This window comes from Euprymna scolopes, chromosome 21, assembly GCF_053919585.1.
Source record: "Euprymna scolopes isolate OS-2025 chromosome 21, ASM5391958v1, whole genome shotgun sequence".
NCBI classification, from domain to species: Eukaryota; Metazoa; Mollusca; class Cephalopoda; order Sepiida; family Sepiolidae; genus Euprymna; species Euprymna scolopes.
In genome coordinates this window covers 87,183,285-87,207,842 of record NC_136502.1, presented here as the reverse complement: position 1 = coordinate 87,207,842, position 24,558 = coordinate 87,183,285, and the positions used below count along the sequence as shown (strand labels likewise).

At 35.6% G+C, this 24,558-nt stretch overlaps 1 protein-coding gene and 1 long non-coding RNA gene across 4 annotated transcripts in view; one reads left to right on the top strand and one right to left on the bottom strand.

The window, feature by feature from the left end:
* The window catches only part of LOC145242550 (uncharacterized), a 168,216-nt gene extending 163,309 nt beyond the window's left edge, over positions 1–4,907 (bottom strand). For all 3 annotated transcript variants that reach the window (XM_080105636.1, XM_080105635.1, XM_080105637.1), the window contains exon 1: positions 3,565–4,907. The gene's annotated coding sequence lies outside the window, so the exon portion shown is untranslated. The remainder of the gene's footprint in view (positions 1–3,564) is intronic.
* A 6,505-nt stretch (positions 4,908–11,412) lies between these two features.
* On the top strand, positions 11,413–17,301 carry LOC145242552 (uncharacterized). Its single transcript, XR_013862765.1, has 2 exons — positions 11,413–12,785; positions 15,971–17,301. It is a non-coding gene; the product is annotated as an uncharacterized LOC145242552 (long non-coding RNA).
* The last annotated feature ends 7,257 nt before the right edge of the window (positions 17,302–24,558 follow it).

Sequence of the window (24,558 nt, the reverse complement as noted above, 5' to 3'; positions counted from 1 at the left end):
CACATGACAACACTGCAATACCGAACAACACAATAAAACATTACTCACTTCAATAGTGGGTTTATCGGATGAGTGGGGGGAAATCGATCAGTCTAGAGTTCTACTCTGTTTCATCCAACATTGTTTCACAAGGGGAGAATTTACGTGCAGGCTCTACACGTGTCCAAACTCTGTCTACTCTTATCAAGGAACATAACTCCTTACTCTATACTGTAACCCGGTGTTGTTCCTTTTATTTCCCTACAGAGGTATCAAGGTCTTTTTTATTATAAAATTTTTTATAATATCTTGGATATGGAAAGGGTTGATAACTATATCCTCTAGTGTGCTTTCCGCTCATGGTGGAAAATTGGCAAGGAAGTAGTTTATCTAGTCTACGATGAAGTTTAAAGTAAACTGTTGGTCAAGCAGTTCAGTTTTAGTTATCGCTGTGCAAGCGATATTATGGTTGGAATATGGGGGAATTGTTGATAGTCTATTTTCATCACTTATAGACTTTTTTGCAAATTGCAAGTTCCTAACTTCTGTGATATAATGCATTTTTTGGTCATTTCATATACCTACTCTTAGGAGTAGCTATTGCACTTTTACAATGGTTTCTTGATGCTATAAAATTTTGTCTGTAGCTGATTATGGTGGTTGAAACGGTAGAATGCTAACTGCTTATACGTAATAACGGCTGCACAATTGGAAGTTAACAGTTGGAGGAGGAGTGGGTTTTACTATAGAATTTTTGTGTGGTGATAAATGCTTCGATGCTGAATTTGACCCATTCATTTATCTCCTTTATGCACTGTTCAAGGAGAGAAAAAATATTATTCCAAGGTATATTTCTGACGAGATCTCCTATGAGATCATAATCAGCACATTAGTAATGTCCCGCTGTTCTGAGTTTGGAGTTGGAGGTTTATGGTGATATCTACTATTATTATTACTAGATAATCAAGATTCCTGAATGGGCTATGGGCAATTGCCGCACACGCCTCAGGTATTGTTATCAAGAATAGGTTAAAAAGTGAAACTAGCTGGTCTTCACAATCTGGGAGGTAGGTCAGTAAAATGAGGGTTTATGCAAGGGAATATGGAATCATAAAAACTTTATACTTTCTATACATAACTTCCCAAACAGGGGTGCAGAAATACCTGGTTTAGAACCCAGGTGCAAGGTTACCCCTTTTGGTATGATGGACCTGCAGACCTTGTCAGGTCATCCATCTAAAAGAAGGGAAACTGATGTAAAACCTGTGCCACTGACCTCACAGGTCATAGCATCTAACTACTGGGGAGGGAGGCCTTCTAAGTCATGGTTACCAACCTTCCTAGACTTGAACAAATTATCTGGTTTGCCAACCTAAATTGCTTAAGGAGTAGGTAGGCTCTGCCTATTGCCTAGCTTGCACATTCCTTCTTTGTCTACTAGCCAGGCATAGAGGTACCATCAAAGAGATTTCCCTGAAACACTTTAACGTTATTTCCTAACTAGGATAATGAACGCCATCCCTCGTTCCTTTTACTCCTTCCTCACATTTTTTTGTGCATGGTAAATTACAGTCACTAGCTCTAGGAAGGTTGTTAACCATGACTCAGAAGCCTCCCCACCCCCCAGTTAGATAGATGCTATGACATGTGAGGTCAGTGGCACAGGTTTTACATCAGAGTTTCCCTTCTTCTAGATGGATGACCTGACAAGGTCTGCAGGTCCATCATACCAAAAGGGGTAACCTCGCGCCTGAGTTCTAAACCAGGTATTTCTACACTCCTGTTTGGGTGCAGAAATGTAAATTATAGATTTCACGCGTCACAGAATTGGCTATTAACCGACACTTTGCAAGCCATTGAAGCATGTCGAAATTGTCAGCCAGCTTCCTTGTTTTGGTAGGGTTAAGATTATTTCCGTATTTTGAAAAAAAATAATTTTTTAAAAAATGCTGCAAATATACATACATACATACATACATACATACACACACACACACATATATATATATATTATTCGTTTCATTTTCCAGTTCCGGTGTTTTAGTTTTTGAAATCAACTACTTTTTCACGGTGATTACTGATTCAGTGATTCGGTCCGAATAAAGTATTTGTCAAGCCTACAAAAGTATCGTTTGTTTTCGTTTACTTGGCACAAATGAACGATAATACTATGAACTGTCATTCTAACCGGAAATGACTTTCGCCAATTTTAAAGACTTCAAAATTACTTTTAAAAAACTACAACATAATATAGCGTCCGCCCCCCCCTCTCCTTGGGCGCAACGTGTAGTATCCGTTCTTATACTGCACTTAATATTTTCTGTCCTCGATCAGTGAAGGAAGGATAAATCTTTCTAGATTGAGACAATTTAATTTTTTGCCCCAATCCAGAGTGCCCATTTTGCGAAAGATGGATTTTATTTACATTTAAAACAAAAACAATAAAAAAGACGACTATATTTGACTATCTTTGCGGTTAGTAAATATGAACATTGTGCTAAGCGAAACAAAAACAATATTTTCGATGGCGCTACTATTGTATCAAAGAACCGACTTTCTCTGCTGTTCTGTTGTCCGCTATGATAATCTATTTCCTACCCGTTCATTCCTTTTGGTCTGGATGACAATCACGTCAACATGTAGACCTTGTTGACAAGGAGTTTCTATTTTATTTATTATAGATTTTTAACAGAAAAAAAAAAATGTTTATCCAACTCAAATGTAAATCTTAGATTGGCTATTTTTTTTTTTTTTTTTTTTTTACGATCAGATTTGCATTAATTTCATATATAATTTATTTGTTGTCGATATGTTGCAAGCTAATAATATCCGTCTGTCTGTTCGTCGATTTCGAATACAATAATATATATATATATATATATATATATATATATATATATATATATATATATATATATTCAGCGAGAGAAATAAATATATTTTTAACAAAAATAATACAGTTCAAGCAAATCAATAAAAACCACGCACTCATAAAATGATTATCAAATAAATATTTTTATCATATTTTTTTTTAGCTTAACGAAAAAAAAAAAATTAGACATTTTACGGCGATTTTTACTCAACCGCATGCAATAAATAATAATCTGTAATATATACGCTTTTTTGCGCACTTTATTGTACCTAATGTCGTGCATAAATCAATTAAAAGTAAACATCGTTACAATTGTGACTTTTAAACAGTAATAAACACTTTAAATAAGCAATTTCTGTGTTTGTTAAATATAAAATAAAAATTAGCCGAGAAGTGGCAAGTGTCCTTTTTCTCCTTTTAAGTTTTTTTTTTTTTAATGACTTTTTGGTATTTATGCACTTTTATTACCGTGCTGAAATAATAACGCTTTTATTTAGAAAGCCATTCTTTACATGGGGGGAGAGGATGTTTTCTAACTGTTCTCTACTTTCACTTAACAATTTAATAAAATAACAGATATCGTAAAACTTGAATTTTACTTGAAAATATTATTTTTAAAAAAATAGCGCGGTAACAAAAGTACATAAGCACCGATTTTTTTTTTTATATATATATATGTATATGTGTGTTTAAAAAAATGTTTGTTTACTTACGTCGTTTTTTCCCCCGTTTGAATTCAAGCCGATGTCAGGAGTCAGTAAGACGACAAAAAAAGGAAGCGCTTCTTCATCGTAAAAGAATTACAGAGTGTATGTATGTAAACCGAAGTCGTTGTTGAATAAACATCTGTAGGTTGCGATTCCTTCTTGTCCTCATTCTTTTTTGTAGAGTTTGTTGCTTTGCTCATTTCTTCTCACTCCCCCCATAGGGGAACCTTCCCCCACCATTTATTTATTTATTTATTTTAATATTTATTTTATAAATGGATCCCGAGTTTCGATCTGGTATTTCTTGTTGCTTAATTTATCTATTTGTTTATAATCCTGGATTTTTTTTCTTCTTTAAGTTGATTGCATTCGCCTGTGCCTTTCTTTTTTCTTTTTCGTTTTTTTTTTATTTTTTTATTTTTAGGAAAGGTTTCGATTTTCAACGTTTTCTTATTTATTTTTAGGTTTTTATTTTAGCTCTTTGTTTGTTTGTTTATTTGTTTGTTTGTGGTGTACACTGAGTGGGTCTTCCTTCCTTATCGATGGAATTGTCGACGGAATTCGGAAGAAAGAAAGGAAGCGATGAAAACGAAAGAAAGAAAGAAAAGGATACAGTAGGGTGACAAAGAAAGTAAGAAAATGAAGGTGGGGCGGGGGGGGAGAAAAGGACGGAAAATATAGGGATTTATAGAGAAGCAAGGAAAGATGATTATTACGTATGAGATTCGGGGCGAGGGGAGAAAGGTGATTAAAGGGGCGAAAAAGAGAGGGAGAGAGAGATAAAGAGGGAGAAAAGTAAAGGGAATACAAAACAGTTACACCTAGAAAAATTAAGAAAGGGAGTAAGTATGAAAAGAGAAATAGAAGAAGAGGTTGAGATTTGATGGAAAGAAAATGTCATAGATATAATTCTTTTATTGGATGTTATTCTCACGTTTCGGCCGATGTAACCCCTAACCTTCTCCAGTGGATGGACCGGATGACCAACGGATAAAGTACTAAAACATAATCTGTAACAGTCTTCTGAAAGTCGAAAGTTCAATCCTTAGCACAGGCGATAGTAAGAATATAATTAAAAAATACATAAGACTTCTACCCAGTCATGGCTGACGGAACAAAAGCAATCTATACTCGTGAATTAAATGAAGGGTTCAGTCCTAAATTCTATACATATTGCCAAGACAAGGCTCCCCTCGGCTAAAACGTTGTCAGAACAACATCCACGATGAGAATTGTAGTCCGGATAATCCAAATAATCCAAATTGTCAACCCTCATCTAAAAATAATTCCAACACATATTGTGAGATTGGGACGTGGTGCCTGGTGGCCTGAGTAGGACCATTTTAGACGATGGTAGCGTCTAGGTTCGCCAACAACCACACCGACATTTAATATAAACTGTTTTAAAAATATGTTTTTACATAAGCTGTAATATGTTGCTGCACAGTCATGAGCATGTTTCGGTCAGCTACTTTGGTATTGAGCACTCCTTGTTACACTTCATTGGTTACTTAACCTCTGGTAAACAACAACCTCAGATTATATATATATATATATATATATATATATATATATATATATATATATATATATATATATATATATATATATTGAACAGGCATGAAAATAAGTGAAACAATGTAAAGAATAGGAGTGCCACCTGTAAGAAAATGCTACCAAAAACATAAACAAAATTTTGTTACTGCAAAATTTTAGAAAAAAAATAAAATTTTATCATAAAACATTTTTATACAAGAAATAAGAATATAAAAGTTACTTTCAATCATGAAAATGTTCATTTATGCAAATTAGTGCTTGGCAAAGGAATTTGAGTTAATAGTCACAAGGCTTAGAAACGTGTATGTTAAAATGTTCATAGCATGAATAACATGCGTATATAAGTAATATACGCACGTGAATATTTCACCTATGGTATATTCTTTTTGTTGACAGGCTTGATTATGTTGTCAGCATTCTCACAGGAGGTATCACATGAAAGGTTGCCAACATCCCTAAGTGAAAGTAGTATCATGGAACCGATTGGATTCGAACTTGGCACACCCAGATCGTCAGTATGGGTCGTTATTCACTTAACCATCATCATCTCCCATAGCCTGCAGGTCATATACAGCCTTTGAGTAGTTTTTGCCCGACCCACTAAACAGCATATAATTGTGAACAACTGTTTTCTAATAACAAAGGGTGCTTCTTTCAGAATAAGAACGAAAATCAAAAGCCGTAAAATAGAATTTCCAATATAAAAAAAATGTGATCTACTTAATTTTTTATGTCAATTTCAAGTATTACGTTATTGCAAAAACAATATCATTTTCTCACATATGTTACTTTTATATATGACTAGCGGGGAGTACCCGGCGTTGCCCGGGTGTTTGTAGGTGTGTGTGTGTTGGGGGGGGGTAGATCAAAACAACCCCGAACCTTTGACGCGGAGGTGGAAAGGAAATGGAAAAAAAAAAACCTGCGACTTAACCATATTGACCACGGGAATTGATGAATTGATAAGTGTGTTAAGTTGACGTTTATAAAGCGAAAAAATTAACAGGTGCGAGAACGTTAAGTCGCATGATGTTTGACCTAGTTTTGCGCTGGAAGCCAGTTTCTGTTTTCCCCACTACGTGGCGATAAAAAAAATATCTCAAAAATAGCTTGTAAAAGTCGGGTAAATTAAAGATAGCTGCGACCAGAGTTCCTTAGTCGTAGATATTATTATTTAGACAGCATATAAAAAATTTTAAGAAGTAGCGAGCCAACCGAGAATCACAGCCAAAAAAGCCTTTTGTAGACATACACAAAAAGCGAACACACACATACATACATACATACATACATACATACATACATTTTCGCTTTTATATATATATATATATATATATATATATATAGAAGATTTCTGAATCAATTCATTGATATGTATAGCCATGCTATAGATCATTTTCGAGCGCGTTTTTCACTCTATCATATTGTATTATTCGTTACCATTCTCAATCTCTTCATTCATTTTTCTGCAGGCTTTTCGACAGCATGGACAAAATTCAAATCCACACGATTTTCTTGTTCCAGTTCAAACTAGGCCGAAAAGCTGGCAAGACAGCTTGTGATATCAATGATCCATTTGGCCAAGGAACCACTAATGAACGTGTGGCACAACGGTGGTTCAAGAAATTTTGCACTAGTGACGAGAGCCTTAAAGATGAAGATGGTCACGTCTAGCCGACTGCAGTTGATAATAAACATTTGAAAGCCTTAATTGAAGCTGACCCTTGCAAAACCACATGAAAAGTCTGTTGAGCTCGAGGTTGACCACTCAACAGTCGTTCGAAGTGGATCCTTTACAACAACCGGTGACATTCGGCACTGGTTGAATGCCGGAGAAGCTCCATAACATTTCTTGAAGCCGAAATTGCACCAAAAAAAAAGGTTATGGTGACTGTTTGGTGGTCTGTGGCCGGTCTTATCCATTGTAACTTCTTGAATTTGGGCAAAACAATTATGGCGGAGATTGGTCAATATGAAGGGACCAATTCTACTCCATGACAATGTTTGCCTGCATATTGCTCAACTGACCCTGCAGAAGCTGAATGAATTAGGCTCCGAGACTCTGCCTCATCCCCCATATTTACTGGACCTCTCGTCCACTGATTAACACTTTTTTTTTTTCCTTGACAACTTCCTGAGCAAAACATGCTTCAAAAGCCGAGATGATGCCGAATTGGCTTTCAATGACTTCATCGCTTCCAGAACTCAGGATTTCTATGCTAAATGGGATAAATAAACTTGTTTCTCGTTAGCAAAAATTTGTTGATTCTAATGGTTCTTATTTCGATTAATGAAGTTTATTATGAAAGAAATTATGATCTTTTGAAGTTGAACATCAAAAAACGACATTATTTTTGCATGAACCAAAGAAAAGCGATTTTATCTACTTCATTGCCATGTTGAAATTAATAACATATTACTACATTATTACATAAAATATGTACTTTCATGATTTCACGAGTCATTCATCCGCTATTATTTGGGGGTGGGGATGCAGTTACCTCCCCTGTTTATTCTGTTTATTATTCAAGTATAACTTGCAATTTCTTTGAAAAATATTTTTATTAATATTTAATTTTCTACTTTATAATTTTTCGTGATCTTTGGATATTTTCCTAATTTTGACATGACAATTAGACACCATTAGTTTTAATTGGAATTCAATATTTTGGTTTTGGTTTTCCTTCTTATTCCGAAATAAATATAATGTTACATGACGATGATGCTTTGTTCCTATCATCGAAAAATATTTTAGAAGAACTGGTCTTATCAGTGTTAAGACCAACTCTCATATTATTAGTACATATGTAATGAAAACCATTGCATGAAACTCAATAACTATCCAGTTCTAGACAGGTTTCCATGACTTGCATTGATCTGCATTTTAGTGCCTGCTTGAGATTAACAGCCATAGTTTGTTTGAAGCAAAAATCTTATGCTGAATGTCAACCCCTCCAAAGGGACAAGTATTTTATCGAAACACCATCTCACCATAGTTCTCCGCTAACTGGGACATTGTGCTTGTCCGTTATCAAGAATATGATCATCCACATACCCACACTGTTTTTTGACCGGCTACCACGTTGTTGCATCCTGGTGTTTATTTTACAAGTACTTCTATGTATAACATGACACGCTCCACCTTGAGGCGGTCTGCCGGTATATGAGTTTGTTTTTGGCCTTTCCAATCATGGAACATCCAAAAAAGTTCAGCAGTTGTTCTGGGTGACCAGAAGAACTCTAACAACACGACAGTTTGGCTCTGATTGTCTACACTGGGATAGGTTTTGAAAAGCGTTTCTGGTTATTCTGTTTCAATAAGAAAAGTCCGTCAATCCACGGAGAAAGCTGTCGCTATACGCCATATTGTGATTGTTTTTGTTGAACTACATGCCGCAGCCCTCTCCTGGCATTGAGGTAGGCACTACCTCTTCTGATAGATGGTTCCTGAAAAATAACTCAAATTGACCGTCCAGTCCGGTAGTAATGTTAACAACTTTGCAGAAGCAATGAATAAAAATTCCAGTTGGTTTTCTTTTTTCTAAACATTATAGTAACGGAAACTATATAACTACAAAGTTCTAATATAATACCACTATCCAAAGATAAATGTTTAGGCAGTTGAAATTAAATCACTTCAGAGTTCACAGTTCAACATGTGTCGCATCATCTGGGACCGATAGTGCTTTCACCTGGAGAAACAGTCACCTATAATTCCAGATTCAATTTTCGTATATTGTAAATCTCGATAGGTGGAATAATGACAGACACAATTAAGTGAATCTGTTTGTCTTTCTTTCCTTTCTTTTTATGTTGTCACCAACAGTCTGCAGATATGTGTATGGGGGAGGTAGCAGCAGAGGATTTTAGCCAAACACAGATTAATTTTGTTTGTGCAAAATACCATATGTGACAAAAGTATTCAACTTAGGTTTGTGAGAAAGAGAGATTGATAGTGATACTTCAAAGTCAGCGTATTTCTCAGTGGTCACGGTCTTTTATTCATCTCACTGTCAGCTCAACTCTATTCAATTCCACCCTCCAAAATCGCTCGTGCATAAGCTTATATATTCAGGTGATGGGTGGGGAATGAAGCTCCCCCAATCCAAATTAGCCAATCGGTGGTTATTACGACATATCCCCTTCTCTTCTGATTGGCCCTTTGCCAACCATGCATAATCGCTTATTGAAGTAAATTTCCATCAAGTTGTTCTCACGTTGGTCGTCCTTGGGAAATGACCTCAGGGTCAGATACTGCTCCCAAAATAAACAATGTTATTATTAACATATTATTACCAATCCCAAATCCGCTGATTGATGCTACTTTTCCTCAGTTTTTTGTGTCATTGACCAAATAGATGGATTCACCAAGGTAATTGAGTATTGCTCGGAATTGTTCACATGACAAACGCTCTATCTTAGCTCTATTATAATTGTTTTTAATGTAAAATTCGACCACCATAGGTGAATGAGTCACACATAGGATGTACTCTGATAAACTTGCTGTACTTGTACCCTGTCAACAAAAATATCTCAACCCATCAAACTACTAGCAAAATACCCCTCCCTCTCCACTTCATTGTAGAGGTCTGTAGATACTGGTTATCTACTTTGATAGCTTCTTTCCTTTGCCTGTTCCGATTTTTACAATCTGATTCCAATTAATCATCTCAATACTAGTGAACAGGAAGTGTTTGTTGTTTCTCAGTCAGCACATCAAGGTTGTCCGTATGCATCCCTACATTATGTCCTTGTGTTGGGTGCTCTAGTTTGCAGGGTAATGGACACAATATCAAGTTTGCTCCTGTTGTATGTCTGCTGTGCATAAAATAATGACGACACGATATATGAAAATATAACAATATATCTTTATTGTAGGTGACAGTGATGGATGGTTCATTGTTGGCAAGTCAACAGGCTCAGTTTTCTTGGACCCAAATTTTTAATGAACTCCTATATCTGTTTCGAGTTGTTTTTATATAGCCATTGTTTCCCCTTGGGAAAGTAATGTCACTGTAAACACCCCCCAAGAGTGTTTTATTTGGTGATAGTTGTTTCACTGAATTGACCTGATCTTGGTTTGACTTGATTACACCTGTGCATACCTTTTGTCAAAGGTAATCTTTCAAACATCCAACATTTAACTTATCCTTTTGACAATCGATCATGTTTGTTGTTTCTTCCAAAGTTCATTAATTTTATTAAAATGATCTTTTGGTACATACGATACTTATTTTATTTTGTTTCTTGTATATCGTTACCAGATGCATCTTTTGTCAAAATGATTTCTTCGTACACACGGTTTGGATATTTAATAGGTCCTACGTGGAATTGTTTATACCACATTTCTTTGGAGACCTCAAAGCAGCAATGGAAGCACTTGTATGTTACAAAAGAATTACATGGATCAGTATTAAACACAGCAAACCTACATTAGGTGCTGAAACTGATACTTCATTCTGGGTCTTTCAAACGGCATAGCCAGAAAGGACTCAGGAGGGGTTCAAGCTTTTGTAGCAAAAATTTTACAAAATATGTTTCATTTTGTTTCATTTTGTTTTAGTAAAGTTTCATTTCATCCATTTTGTTTTTTGTTTTTTTATAATTCTTCTTCTTCAGGTTTCAGGTCTGTTATTGCAGACATTGATGATCATGGCTCTTCAGTCCTTTCTGCATTCGGTCTTTCTAATAAGATCTATAGTTGTGTTTCTAGTGACCCTGCTGACACTGTTAGTGAACTTTGTTCATTGTCTTCTGCTTTTTTTTTCTGGCAATTTTTTTCCTAATCTAGAAGTGTAAGCCATTTTGAGTTTCAGAACAGTTTCAGATGGTTCGCTGTTACACACAAGTCTTGGGAGGTGACTTGTTTGTAGTAGACAGTTCCACAGAACAAAATATTCTTACCGTGTCGAAACCCGGGAAAAGAACATGTGAAATTGCTCCAGAAAAGGTTTAATATTTATGAAGCAATTCTGGTTTCTGATTGGTTGGTAGCAGAACCTGAATTTATTTGATTCATCAGTTCTTAGCAGCATCGTTTATAAATAGAATCGTCCGACTGTGTGGGATCATACCTCATTATCACTCCAAAATATTGCAACACCTAACATCAAGCTTTTTTCCATGCCATTCACCCACATTAAATGGCTGAAGAACTTGAATTGTCTGGCATGGATGGTATTGAGTTGTGATCTGCTGTACTCGGTCTTACGCATAATTTTTTCATTTGTCTTCCTTTCTATCATGAAATTCATAGAATTCTCCTTAAAAACTGTATCTCCATCCAAACGACTTTCAGCCGCCTTCGTTACTGTCCAACATTCACAACCATAAAGGAGAATTGACCATATGTACGCCTTCAAAATTATTATAATTGCAATTAATGTTCATTGAATATTCTTATAAAGCGAAATTTAAATATTTTGATTGATTTATGATTTTTTTTTCTTAAATATAATTACCTTCTTAAATTACTCAACCTGATTAATAAATGAAACATTTTCAATTGCCTTAATTATAACTTTTCATGTGTCATAGTTTTTTGTTAAACCTTGGTACTTTTTGTCACATTCTGATTGTAATTAAACACTTATAGATGTATGAAGCAAAACGAAAAATGAACCAAACAAAATGATACAAAAAGTTTTGTTTTCGTACAAAATAAATGAAAATAAATTAGTAAGTATTTTTAATAAAACGGAACAAAACAAATTAAATCCTGCACAATTCCCTTATAGGTAAGTAAACTTTGAGGTGTTATTGTGAAATAGCAGACAAAATTGATTCAAAATCAGTAACTAATTCCTTCATAAGCAGGCAAATTATTTACAAGAAGGCAAATGCTTGCCTGCATATCTCTGGCTGCCCTACTGGCGCTTTAAATTAAGAAAAATTTTTTCGGTAGACTTATTTGAAGGGGAGGGGACAAAAAGCATGGAAAACACAGCTGGCTACACCTTGGGGTCTTTCCTGTCGGATGGATCTCTGCTTTAAATACCAGACATGTGGTTCAGATCGGATTTCAAATTTGAGAAGAATTGGTCAGAAGCAAGGTCAAATCGATTCAGATTTTACTTTTTTTTTCCCCTTAAAGTGTAGAGGAGGAAAGGCTTATGATTCAAAATTAACCTCACCTTTCAAGGATTTACTTGATCTTAATATTCTCACAATAAATCTGCAGATATATATCAGCGGCACGGATTTTACCAATTTTTAACTAACTTCATTGATTAGAATTTATTATTATGTGATCATATCTACATTCATGGACATCAGTTTAATTATCCTTTTTTTTGCATTTTACATACTTTTTCAAAGATTACTTTCTTTAAAACTTTACAGTTTTCAATTATTTTTTTTTTTTTGCGCAAACCAGTAATGTTATAGCAATTCTATGAATTCTTTTTCTTTTTCTTTTTTTTCTAATAATTTTCCTCTGAAGAAAAGAAGACCATGACTATCAAAATCAAGGCAGTGTGATGAGAAAAATGTCTCAGAGTTATCGACAATTTTGCACATCAGATGCAGATGTGCTTATAGCTGAACAAATACTCTTGGATGTTACCAATTTCGACTGAACCAGAGGAAGGCTGCTTTCTTAATCGGGATCTTTGGACCTCAGGATGGATTTCCAACAGCTGTAGTATCAGTTTGGGACAAAAGATTTGCTAGTTTGTATAAGTGTTTTTTCTAAACCATTGTAATTAATTTTTTGCAAATTGTTATTACTTAAACATGTCACCATGATTAGTTTATGACTTTTTATTTTCAGATTATTAAAGCATCATTCCTATTTTTCTGTAATATTCTCACCCATGTTGACCAAAAAACAACTTTCTTTGGTCAACAGAAAGGAAATCGTCTATCATGATAATGTTTGTCCTCATACAGCACTACTGACCAAAGATCTCCTAAGAGAATTTGATTGAGAAATCTTGCCCCATCCCACATATTCTCCTGATGTAGCCTTCTTGGATTATCACTTATTTTAAAGATAACAAAACTCTTTAGATGGCCTTAGGTTAACGTCACGAGAGAAGATTGAACATAAGTTAGATGCATATTTGATATCAAAACTTAAAGAATTTTACAAACAAGGCATTTTTTGTTTTGTATTCATATTCACCCCTAACAAGGCATGTCACCACTTGGACGTAAAGGAGCTACTATTTGGAACTATGCTTAGGAAAGATTAACAAGATGTTGGTTTACGTTACATTTAAACTTCTGCCAGGGAAGCAGGTAGCAGAAAGAGAATTCCAAAGTCTAGTTGCTTAAGGAAAAAACTATTAGAATAGAAAGCTTTTTGGCATTTAGAGACCTCAATAAAGGGGAGAGATTTTGCTGCTAAGTGGGTTTGTCATAGAAATGTACATCGAGGGGCACAAGTGCAATTAGTTCATCAGAGCACATTCCATTAAAATACTTGTAAATCAGGCACAGAGATGTGGCAATAATACTCCATGCATGGGTGAATGGTGGCCTTGTAAAGGTACAGGATACTCTCAGGTGTGAGTAGTTTTCTAACTCGATAGAGAGAACCCAGCTTCTTTGCAGAAGATTTCGCAATGTCCTCTATGTATTTGTTCCAGTTCATATTGCCTGTGAATGTTAGGCCGAGGAGTTTGAAGGAAGAATTCTTAGGTAGGGTGTTATTTGTCATGGATATCGGCAGTTTTAGAGGCATCTTGTAATTGTTAAAGGAGAGCAGCTTAGTCTTACTAGCATTAAATGTTACCATCCATTTGTGGCCCCGTTTCACTACAGTCCGGAGGTCATTTTCTAACAATTGTCTTAGATTTATGTACATCTTTTCTTCCCTCATGCATGTTATAGAGCATTTAGTATCAGTAAATATACCCATCTTGGTCACAATATTTTCAGGGAGGTCATTTATGAATATCAGGAATAATAGTAGTCAAAGAATCGACCCCTAAGGTACTCTGGCATTACTGTTATGCTGCTTAGATGTATGTTCATCAATGACAACCTGGATGATCCTAACGTCTAAGGATGCTCTAAGTACATGTCTAGTTATACTGTACGATTTAATTTTCATCAGCAGTCCTTTGTGCCAGACTTTGTTAAATGCCTTGGATATATCAAGGGCTACAACCCTGGCTTTGCCCGCCTTATCCAGTACACGGTATATGTGTTCAGAGATTACTGTTAAAATATCTGCAGTAGAATGACTTTATCTAAATCCATACTGTTTATCAGAGAGAAGATTTGCTTTTGTGAGGTGGTGGACTAGTGCTTGATTAATTAAGATCTCAAAGATTTTAGTAGAGAGGGGGGAGGATGATAGGGCGATAATTGAGAGGGTCAGTCCTTTTACTAGAATTCTTGTACACTGGTACCACAGAGGCCGCTTTCCAGCTATTAGAGAAGCAAGATTCAGCAAGGCATTTATTGTAGAGCTTGGAAAGTATGGGGGTTAGCTCAGCTGAGCATTTCTTAATTAGTATAGCAGGGATCACAAGCTTTGGAGGTGTCTAAATTTTTTATGATATCGCAGACCTAAGCATCTCGTATGGCTTCAGTCCACATAGAAAAATTTGGGAGGGAGTTGTTTGTTGGCTCTAAGGTAGAGTTGGAGACGAATTCCCAGTTGCCAGGCATGCAACCTTCTGGTTTTGGATAGTGGATGAATTACTGATTGCCCTTTATTCACTACACTATTATAGATTTTCCAGAAATCACGAGTTCCTATATTTTTGTGATTCTATGCATTCCCTTATTATTTCAGCATGCTTTCTTTTGGCTATGGCTATTTCTCTCTTACATAATTTCTAGCATCTATGAATTTTTGCCTATTTGTATTATGGTGTATTAACCAGCGGAATGAATGCAATGGCAGCTGCACAATCTGTTGTGAACTGCGAGAGTGAGTGGGGCTTGCTGTAATACTTCTGTGTGGGAACATGTGCTTTGCTCTATTCAGTTGTCTCATTGGCACACTGTTCAGCAGGAAGAGAGAAGATATTGGTCCATGGAGCATCTCTGATATGTTCTCTGATGACTTCCCAGTCAGCCATTTTGTAGTACCTTGTTACTTGGAGCAAAGGCTCCTCACCTTGGGGCGATCTTTAAGTGTGATGTCAACTGATACTACTAGGTGGCCTGCGTTTCCAAGTGGACTATGGGCATGAGTCACACAATCCTCAGGTACTGTGGTGAGGAATAGGTTTAGAAGTGAAGCCTGCTGAGGTTCATGATCTGGTAGGGAGGTTGGGAACATTAATGTCTCTGTGAGGGAATGGGCTATAGAGAAGCTATAAGTAAAGCGTCCAGCTGCATCTGTGCAACTTGAGAAACCAAGCCATTTTTTATGGTGGTCATTTAAGTTACCAAACATGTATTTGGGCGTTACTAGGAGAGTGGTGCATCTATACTATCAGAGACATGATCAGTTAGGTTACAATCCTGACTTGAGGGAGAACCATAGAGAAAATATAAGTAACTAACGCAGTTATGAAAGGCTAGTCGAAAGCACATAAAAGCCTGGTCATCCAATTCAAGACGTTTCTCTCTAGTTAAAGGGAGAGTGCTACAAATATAGACTCCAAGCCGGTGCATATATCTATGAGTCTTTATGGCAGAGAGGGAGGTATCCTGTCATGTTAATGTAGTTAGAGGGGATTGAGGAGTGTGTTTGTTTTACTTGATGCTAAGATATCCAAGGAGTTTACTAAGAGGTAAGATTCTCCATCATCTAGATTACTTCTAAGCCCATGGATATTTGTGAAAGCAAGTCTCAAGGGAGGAGGCAAATTGGTTTTGTTTGGGTGATTGTCTTGTTTGATCGTGATATTTGTTTGGGTTGTCATTTTATTACGTTTTTGTTTAATTTCAGGTTAGGTGGGTGAGTGTTGAACAAAGTGAGCCAGTTTTGACACCAAGTATACACACACAGTGGTCCATTAGCCGATTCCTGCCTAGAAAGTTGTTGTCTCATGAAAACCCACCAAAGGTAACAGCAGGGTCCCTTTCCATGCGCGACATGGCATTAAAACTTTTCCCAATATTATACAACTGATGATAGAACAGCCGTTCTAAGTGCTACCAAAGAGTTAGGGCTTCTGTACTGTCAGTTGGAAACAGCAGTCAGACAAACTGTCAATCAGGTACCCTCAACCTTTCAGACAAGACTGGCTCAAACCAGCAAAGTGAGCACAAGTGGCATGCAAGCGAACTCAATTTGTAAGCTCGTTAATAAATGGAAACAAGGTATGGAGAGCAAAGATCCTTATTGTTATGAATAAAAATTTTCAAAAATACAATTTTTTATTTTCAAGAGGAAATTGGAAATCAGTAAAAACTTTTGCACCGACCTGATATATGAACTCTTTTCTCTTCCATAGACCATTTATTTAACACCGCACGAAATTTCTAACCTTTTATTTTCATCCATACTCATAGGCGCATTCCTTTATTAGAACGCTTTCATTTTTTTATTTACATGTTAACAAAGATGATTCAATAAAGTTGTTTTAAAATATTCAAATCAGACTCCCTCTTTCTATTCTAAAGATATCTGCACTATAAGATCGGCAAAGAGATGTAGCTCAAAAGATTGCTGGACATCTCAGAGCCTAAACCGTCACCAATAACATAAAACAGAAAGGTGACAGTGATCCATAATGAGGTTCTCCAAACTATGGCCTGCCAAAATCTTTAATCCAGCTTGTAGAGTGGTTATGGAATATGTAAAAATTTTCAGGTAAATTTCAAAAGATGGAAATGCGTAAAAATGGTGTGGTGATTTTTCTTTTTGTTCAAAAAATGATTAAAAGAAAGAGGTTTGGAAGAACCAGTTTCACTAAAAAGCAAAGCTAATTAGCAAAAGAGCATGGAAAATGTCCAGGTCATTTTTTTTTTTTTAATTCTTACTCATGTAGCGCTGAAAGATCAACAATATGGCTACCTCCTTGCCGTTCAAAAACTTTGGAGACCCTATGAAAAAGACGTTTAGATGTCCAAATACATAAAAGAAAAAAGCCATCAAACCAGATATTATCATATGGAATAAACCTGACTGTCATGAATGATTTCGATTAAAACAGAGCTGAGGGCAAAAATTTACAAAGTACTAGGACTTTAAAAAAATTGCTTGAAAACAATGTGATAAACATTTTCCTGGTTGTCATACAGGCAACAGGTTTAATCAATAAAATCGTTAAAATGTCGTTATATAATCTTTTTGGTTCGTTTTTACACTTTTTTTTTCTTTTTTGTTGGCTTCTTAAAATAATAAACATTATATTGGTTACCTCAATTGATTTAATATATATATATATATATATATATATATATATATATATATATATATATATATATATATCTTTATATATATATATATATATATAATATATATATATATATATATATATATATATATATATATATATATATATATATGAGAAAAGAAAGTAAAACTGTAAGTTAAAATTTGCAATCAAATATATTGTTCGACTGAATACTCCAAAAGACAATTTACAAAGTCCTTATATATATATATATATATACCCAAAACCTCCGGCCTTGATATATATATAGAAAATGTACCCATCGTTGACTGGGTTCAAAAACAGCCTACAGAAAATGGACTCTGATTTATGAAAGTATGATAGGTTATGAAAAAGAAGGGTTGTAACGAGATAGCTTCGAATTTGGGGCTATCAAAACCAAAGCAAAATATGATGAAAGTAAAAATAAAATAGATAACACCCATAATTTATTATACCATACCTGTTCACACTGAAACACTTATCACAATAGTCTGTGGATCTATATTAAAAAACCTTCTAAACTTTGTGACATATTTCCATTCTATGGAGGTCAGGCGCGAACGAACACCCAATAATTTTATTATACCATATTTCTTCCAACTGAAACATAATCATCAAAGTATACTTACGCAGATAGATATGAAAAGTCTTTATTAAAGTTTGCGCCTATTTCCATTCTATAAAGGCCAGGCGCGAACGCAGACCCCACAATTTTATTATACCATCCCTATTTAAGTTGAAACATACTTATCAAAGTATTCTTATGTACATCTATATCAAAAACACTTGTAAACGTTTCTTTTTTTTAATTTTAAAATTTTTTATTTCCATACTTTATGAACCAGGTACGTATGCAGACCCCACAATTTTAATGAACCACCGTTCTGCCAGATCAAACATACCCATTCCTGTGTCTCTATGCATCTTCTATCATTATATGTAATCAGTTTTTTAAAATAGTCAACCATATAGGAGCCTATTCGTGACTAGACACACACACACACACACACGCACACACACACACACACACACATCCAGCTTTATATTATAGAAGAAGATATATGTATATAAGAGAAAAGAAATTAAAACTGTAAGCTGAAATTTACAATCAAATATATTGTTTGACTGAATGCTCCAAAAAACAATTTACAAAGTCCTTATTCTGGGGAGTTTCAGAGAATGCTATTCTTACTATTCTTCTCATCAGAGGACTGAAATGAATCAGCAAATTATATTTATAGCAATGCTAAAATTTGCTGGTTACGGCATTAAATGAAACTGCAAATTATTATGGTCATAAATTGCAAAAACGTACATGTCCTTTAAAAAAACAATGAGTGAAAAATGTAGAAGTAAAAAATACTAAAAACGAACCGGGATAAAATTGCAGCTTTCATGAAAACTCTTTCTAAGGTGGTCCGAAGGCGGAAATAAATCTTTAGAAAGAATGTTTTGCAGAAAGAATTGTTTTCAGTCTGTCTAGACCATTTCCTGTCATAATGACTGAAACATGCTGAAATCGTTTTAGGCTAACTTTAATATTTTAAAATTAAGTCTGAAATCGTCATTTCTAATTAAGCCAACCATGGGAGATAACATGTTGGTTTTTCTATCCATCTAATTTCTTGAATTCACTCAACTAGGGATCAACCTATCTTGGACTACTGCACTATCTGCAAAAAAATTTCCATAATTTCAACTGTGTTGAAAAATTTTCCAACCAGACTAATTCTAATCAATTTGGATTTAAATTTGGACTTGATTCTTGTACAAATGTAACTCATAAAGAAATAAAGTGTAAGACCCAGAATAGAATCCCTTGATCTTAAAGAACTAGCTGAACTAAAACCATTTAAAACAGAAAATGCAAAGATAATGAATTTGGCTTTTTGTCATCATCTTCTTTCTGACCTTGTTTGAACTATCCTAAATGATCTCAACCTTATTAATTAGTTTAGTAAGTCTTTCATGAAACTTAACTTTCACATCTTCACTCAAGCCACATTGTAGTGCATAAGCAGATATAAAAAGAACTTGAATGCATACTGGAGAGAACTTGAATGCCTACTAAACACTATACTTGAGTATCTTAGGTCTCTCTGTACAGGTGTTTGTCAGGATAACCTGGCATGAGGATACCTCCTCCCTACAAGTAAACTTTGACTCAATATTTAAAATAATGTGGTAATCCCAGCCAAAATTATGGTTTCCCTACACTGGCTTATACGAGGATTGGTCCATCTTCTCTAAATAGTGTTTCCTGTAGTAACAATGGTTCCGCCCAGCACACATTTGTTGGAGAGATAATTCTGACCCTTACACCAGTTTTCCGGAAAGTTCTAACATCAGCAGTATAAAATGCACCGCGCGAAAGTTAACTTCCTCTTTGTTACTTCAGCTTTCATGCTGCAAACACGCGCAACCCATCTGGGGAGAAAAAAATGCTTCAATTTAATATTTCAAACTTAGCCAGATATAAATACCTTATAACCTCCTTGTCAACTTGGACACACATGTATGGAGTGAAATTACCCTCCTACTGGACCTGATTAATTGAAAACAATTTAATTCCTTTTTTTTTTTTTTTTTTGCTGTAATTCATAAAAAACCATGATATCCTCAGTTAAGAAGGATCTCTCGTTTCCACTTCTGGAGCAGTAATTGTCCAAAATCTATTTGACTTTATTTAATGTTTATCTGAACCATAGTCCTCATGACTTATCAAGTCTGTTACACATAATTCTAGACATCTAACATTCTTTTAAACTCTATTATTTCCAGAACCAAAATCAAACTCTAAACCTATCTAATTACTCATTCTTTTCTCGTGTGTTAACGTAACACACAGACATACCTTTAAAGACACTCTGAAGGCATCACTGAAGGCTTTCAATGTTGATCCGTCATCATGGAAGCAGACAGCTTTGGATAGAGCCAAGTGGTGGGCCGCTGTCCATGATGGTGCCTGCAAATATGAAAGCTACCGAAAAGTTGCTGCAGAGAAGCGCAGAAAGGACAGGAAGGACAATATTTTAAAGCCCTCGACATCTGCTACGATTCCCTGTTCTCACTGCAATAGAACTTTTCAAGCAAAGATTGGGCTTATCAGCCATATCCGTGCTCCCCGATGATGACCCCCCCCCCTACCCTACTGGATGATCAGATGGTCCTCGTTGTTCCGACAGACAAACAACAACACATACACGAAAAAAAAAAAAATGATTTTCTCTTAACTTAAGACTTTTATATTAAAATGTTGAAATTCGTTCTCATATTATGCTGATTTCGGACACCTATTCATTTTTTTTTATTATTAAGATTTGAGAGATGTTTATCCATGCTCACATTGCCGCCGGGATACAAGCATCAATGGAGATCGATCAGCCCTTACAACAACAGACTAGATGAATCTTTATCCTAGAATCTAGTAAAAGAAAGATATACTATAACATAGTTAACTGATCAATAAATAAGAAGAAAATTAATATTCTGGGCTTATTTCCAATTTGTCATGAGCCAGCATAGAAGTAGTAAGGCTTATAAAACTGTCATGAGAATGTTGATGTCAGTGCACATTCTGTTGATAACTTGAATGCCTACCTCACATGTCTTAAGTCTTTATGTACACAGGTTTGTTAGAACAACCTTACATGAGGATATTTTTCCGTACAAGTAAACCCTGACTAAATATCCAAAATAACATGAAGTATTTGAAACACAAATAAAATCTCCTTTTAGTGCCTTGAGAAGAGAACTTGAATGCCTACTAAACACTGTCCTCTAGTGTCTAAGGTTTCTCTGTACAGGAGTTTGTCAGGAAAACCTGACATGAGGATACTTTTTTCTACAAGTAAACCTTGACTAAATATTCAAAATCACATAGTATTCACAGCCCAAATAAGATCTCCTTGTTATGACTAACCAACACTGACTTTCAAGAGGAATGGTTCACCATCTCCAAGTGATGTTACCTTAAGTAACAGCATGAAGCTGGTTACTCCACCAGAAAAAGGGAATTCTTGTCCTGGAATCTAGTAAGACCAATAGACAACAAGAAAAATATACTGTAACTTATTTAAATGGTCGATTGAGGAAAGGAAAATGATATTCCTAACTTCTTTACTAACTCAGTGTTTGAGAGGTTTGGAATATTCGAATATCTATGCATCTCATATAGAGATCAAGTGTTAACCGCAGGAAAGAGCCTCTTGATTTTTGCTAACTTTTTGAGAAAGATATACCATGACATAGTTAACTGGTCAATAAATGAGAGGAAAATTAATATTCTTGACTTATTTCCAATTTGTCATGAGCCAGCATGGAAGTAGTAAGGCTTATAAAACTGTCATGAGAATGTTGATGTCAGTGCACATTCTGTTGATAACTTGAATGCCTACTAGACACTATCCTCAAGTGTCTTAAGTCTCCCTGTACAAATGTTTGTTAGAACAATCTGACATTAGGATACTTTTCCGTACAAATAAACCCTGACTAAATATTCAAAATAACATGAAGTATTCGAAACCCAAATAAAATCCCTTTGGTATAGCTACCCTACACTAGCTTATACAAGGATCAATGCACTTTCTCTAAGTAATATTGTCTTTAGTAACAACAAGCTGGATGCTCCACCAGACTAGATGAATTCTTGTCTTGAAATCCAGTAGAACGAAGAAACTAAAATAAAGATATACTATAAATAAATAAGATCACCTCGGTATGGCTACCCTATACTGGCTTTTTTTGAGGAATGGTGCACTTTCTCCAAATGATGTGACTTCAAGTAATAGCACAAAGCTGAATACTCCAACAGACTAGATGAATTCTTGTCCTGGAATCCGGTAAGATCAAGAGACCACAAGAAAGATAAACTATAACACAGTTAACTAATCAATAAGTGAGAGGAGAATCAATATTCTCAACTTCTTTACCAAATCAGTGTTTGAGATATAAAGGAGAACTTTAATGGAATATTCAAATATCTATGTATCTCATAGAGAAATTTAAGTGTTAGCCCCAGGAAGGGGGCCCTTTGATTTTTTAAAAGTTCGACCTAAGTAAAATGTAACAAAAAGGAATAACAAAGCATAAAATAAATAAATGGTTGAATTTCTTTAGAAGCCATTTTTTTTAAATTTAAAACTAGCAGGCTATCTGGCATTGCCTGGTTATAAAATATACATAAATATTATATTTTAATCTATATAGAAACTGAGACATGTGCATGAAATATTCAAAACACAAATAAAATCGTCTTGATATGGCTGATCTACGCTGGCTTATACAAGGAATGATGCACTTTTTCTAAATGATGTTGCATATAGTAGCAACGTAACAACACTTAAGTTGGATAATCTACCAGACAAGATGAATTCTTGTCCTGGAATCTAGTACGACCAAGAGACCAAAAGAAAGATCTACTATAACGTAGTTAACTAGTTCTTTACTAACTCAACGTTTGAGTGATAAAAAGAACTGTAATGGACTATTCGGATATCTATGCATCTCATGTAGAGATCAAGTGTTAACCTCAGGAAAGAGCCTGTTGATTTTTGCAAACTTCGACTGAAGTAAAATGAAACTAAAGGATAGCTGTGAAAATGTTCTCACCAACCATCAACTTCATCAGTATAGTTTGCTCGCTTACATGCTTGACTGCAATCATCTTATTAACCCATCTCTATGCAATAAAAAATACCAACGCCAACTGCTACGTTTTCATTTCCAACTCCAAACAGCTTATATTCTCTCTCACAATTATTCAATCAGATTTATCTCTCCATTGAGTTTCTTGGACATAACACGGGTCAATATGCAAGGAACATTCCAAAAGTAATGCCTTCTATTTTTATTCCACTCAAATGGATCAGAGGAGATTGCAAAGTGCATTGTTATGATGACTGAACTTATGCACTCATGACCTGAAAGTTTCATCTCTTTTTGGAGATATTGATGAATTTATTTTTCAGCATAGTCACCATCATTCTCTATGCATTGTTGCCAGGAATTCAATGATGCATATTTGCTTCCGATGCACATCTATGACAAGGGTTACTTTCTTAGAGTCTCACACTATCAATATCTGCAACAGAGAGATAAAACTTTCAGGTCATGAGTGCATAAGTTCAGTCATCATAACAATTCAATTTGCAATCTCCTCTGATCCATTTGGGCGGAATAAAAATAGAAGGCATTACTTTGGGAACACTCCTCATAGAATGAAAAACACCAGCTCACCCCCGCAGTTTCCAGTAACTTCAGCTTACTCCTCCAGCGACTCCTGCAGCTTTCAGCTCACTCCTGCAGCCATAACATTTCCAGCCACCAGTTGCTCCTGCAACCCACTAATGCCCAGCTAACCGTTCCAGTGCTCACTGACATCCAGCTGTCCATACCAGTGTTTCACTGATGTCCAGCTACTCATTCGTGCCTCACTGACATCCAGCTACCCGTTCCAGTGCCCCACTGACGTCCAGCTACCCGTTCCAGTGTCCCACTGAGGTCCAGTTACCCGTTCTAGTGCCTCACTGACCTCCAGCTATCAGTATCGGTGCCCACTGATGTCTGGTTACCAATTCCTACATCAAGGATCCAACTGTAGCAGATGAACTTGTAACTAGCATAGTAGCAGGAGTTAATTCTCACGGCTTGAGATTTGAAATTCATTTTTCCCTTGGCTTGTCCAATCACGAGCCAGCTCTCAATCATGTGACCGAGTGTATAAAAGGTAAAACCGACAATGCTCTCCCTCTTATTCTCTTTCCTCCTGGCCCTGCTGGGCAGCAGACCTCGCTTGGACCTTTTGGCCCTAGGTTAACATGAGTACAACAAGTCAACATGGCAACCTTCAAACTCCCACTTGCTTCCACGAGTGCTTCACACACATACTCTTTTCTACCACGAGGCACTAACCCTTTGTCTTGTTTCTATTATCACACACATGCTCCTACCAACACGTAGACACATTAAACACATTTCTCTCTCTTTCTACTAACGGAGATGACAAATAAAGTTGCTTTTGAATATAGAATGAAACTCCTTTTCGTTGTCTCTTATTCTATACAACAATCTCAACCTTGCGAGGCACCCATTCTCACTCCAACAAATCCTGAATCCATTGCCGCACATTTTACCTTTTTCTTTGTAAATAATA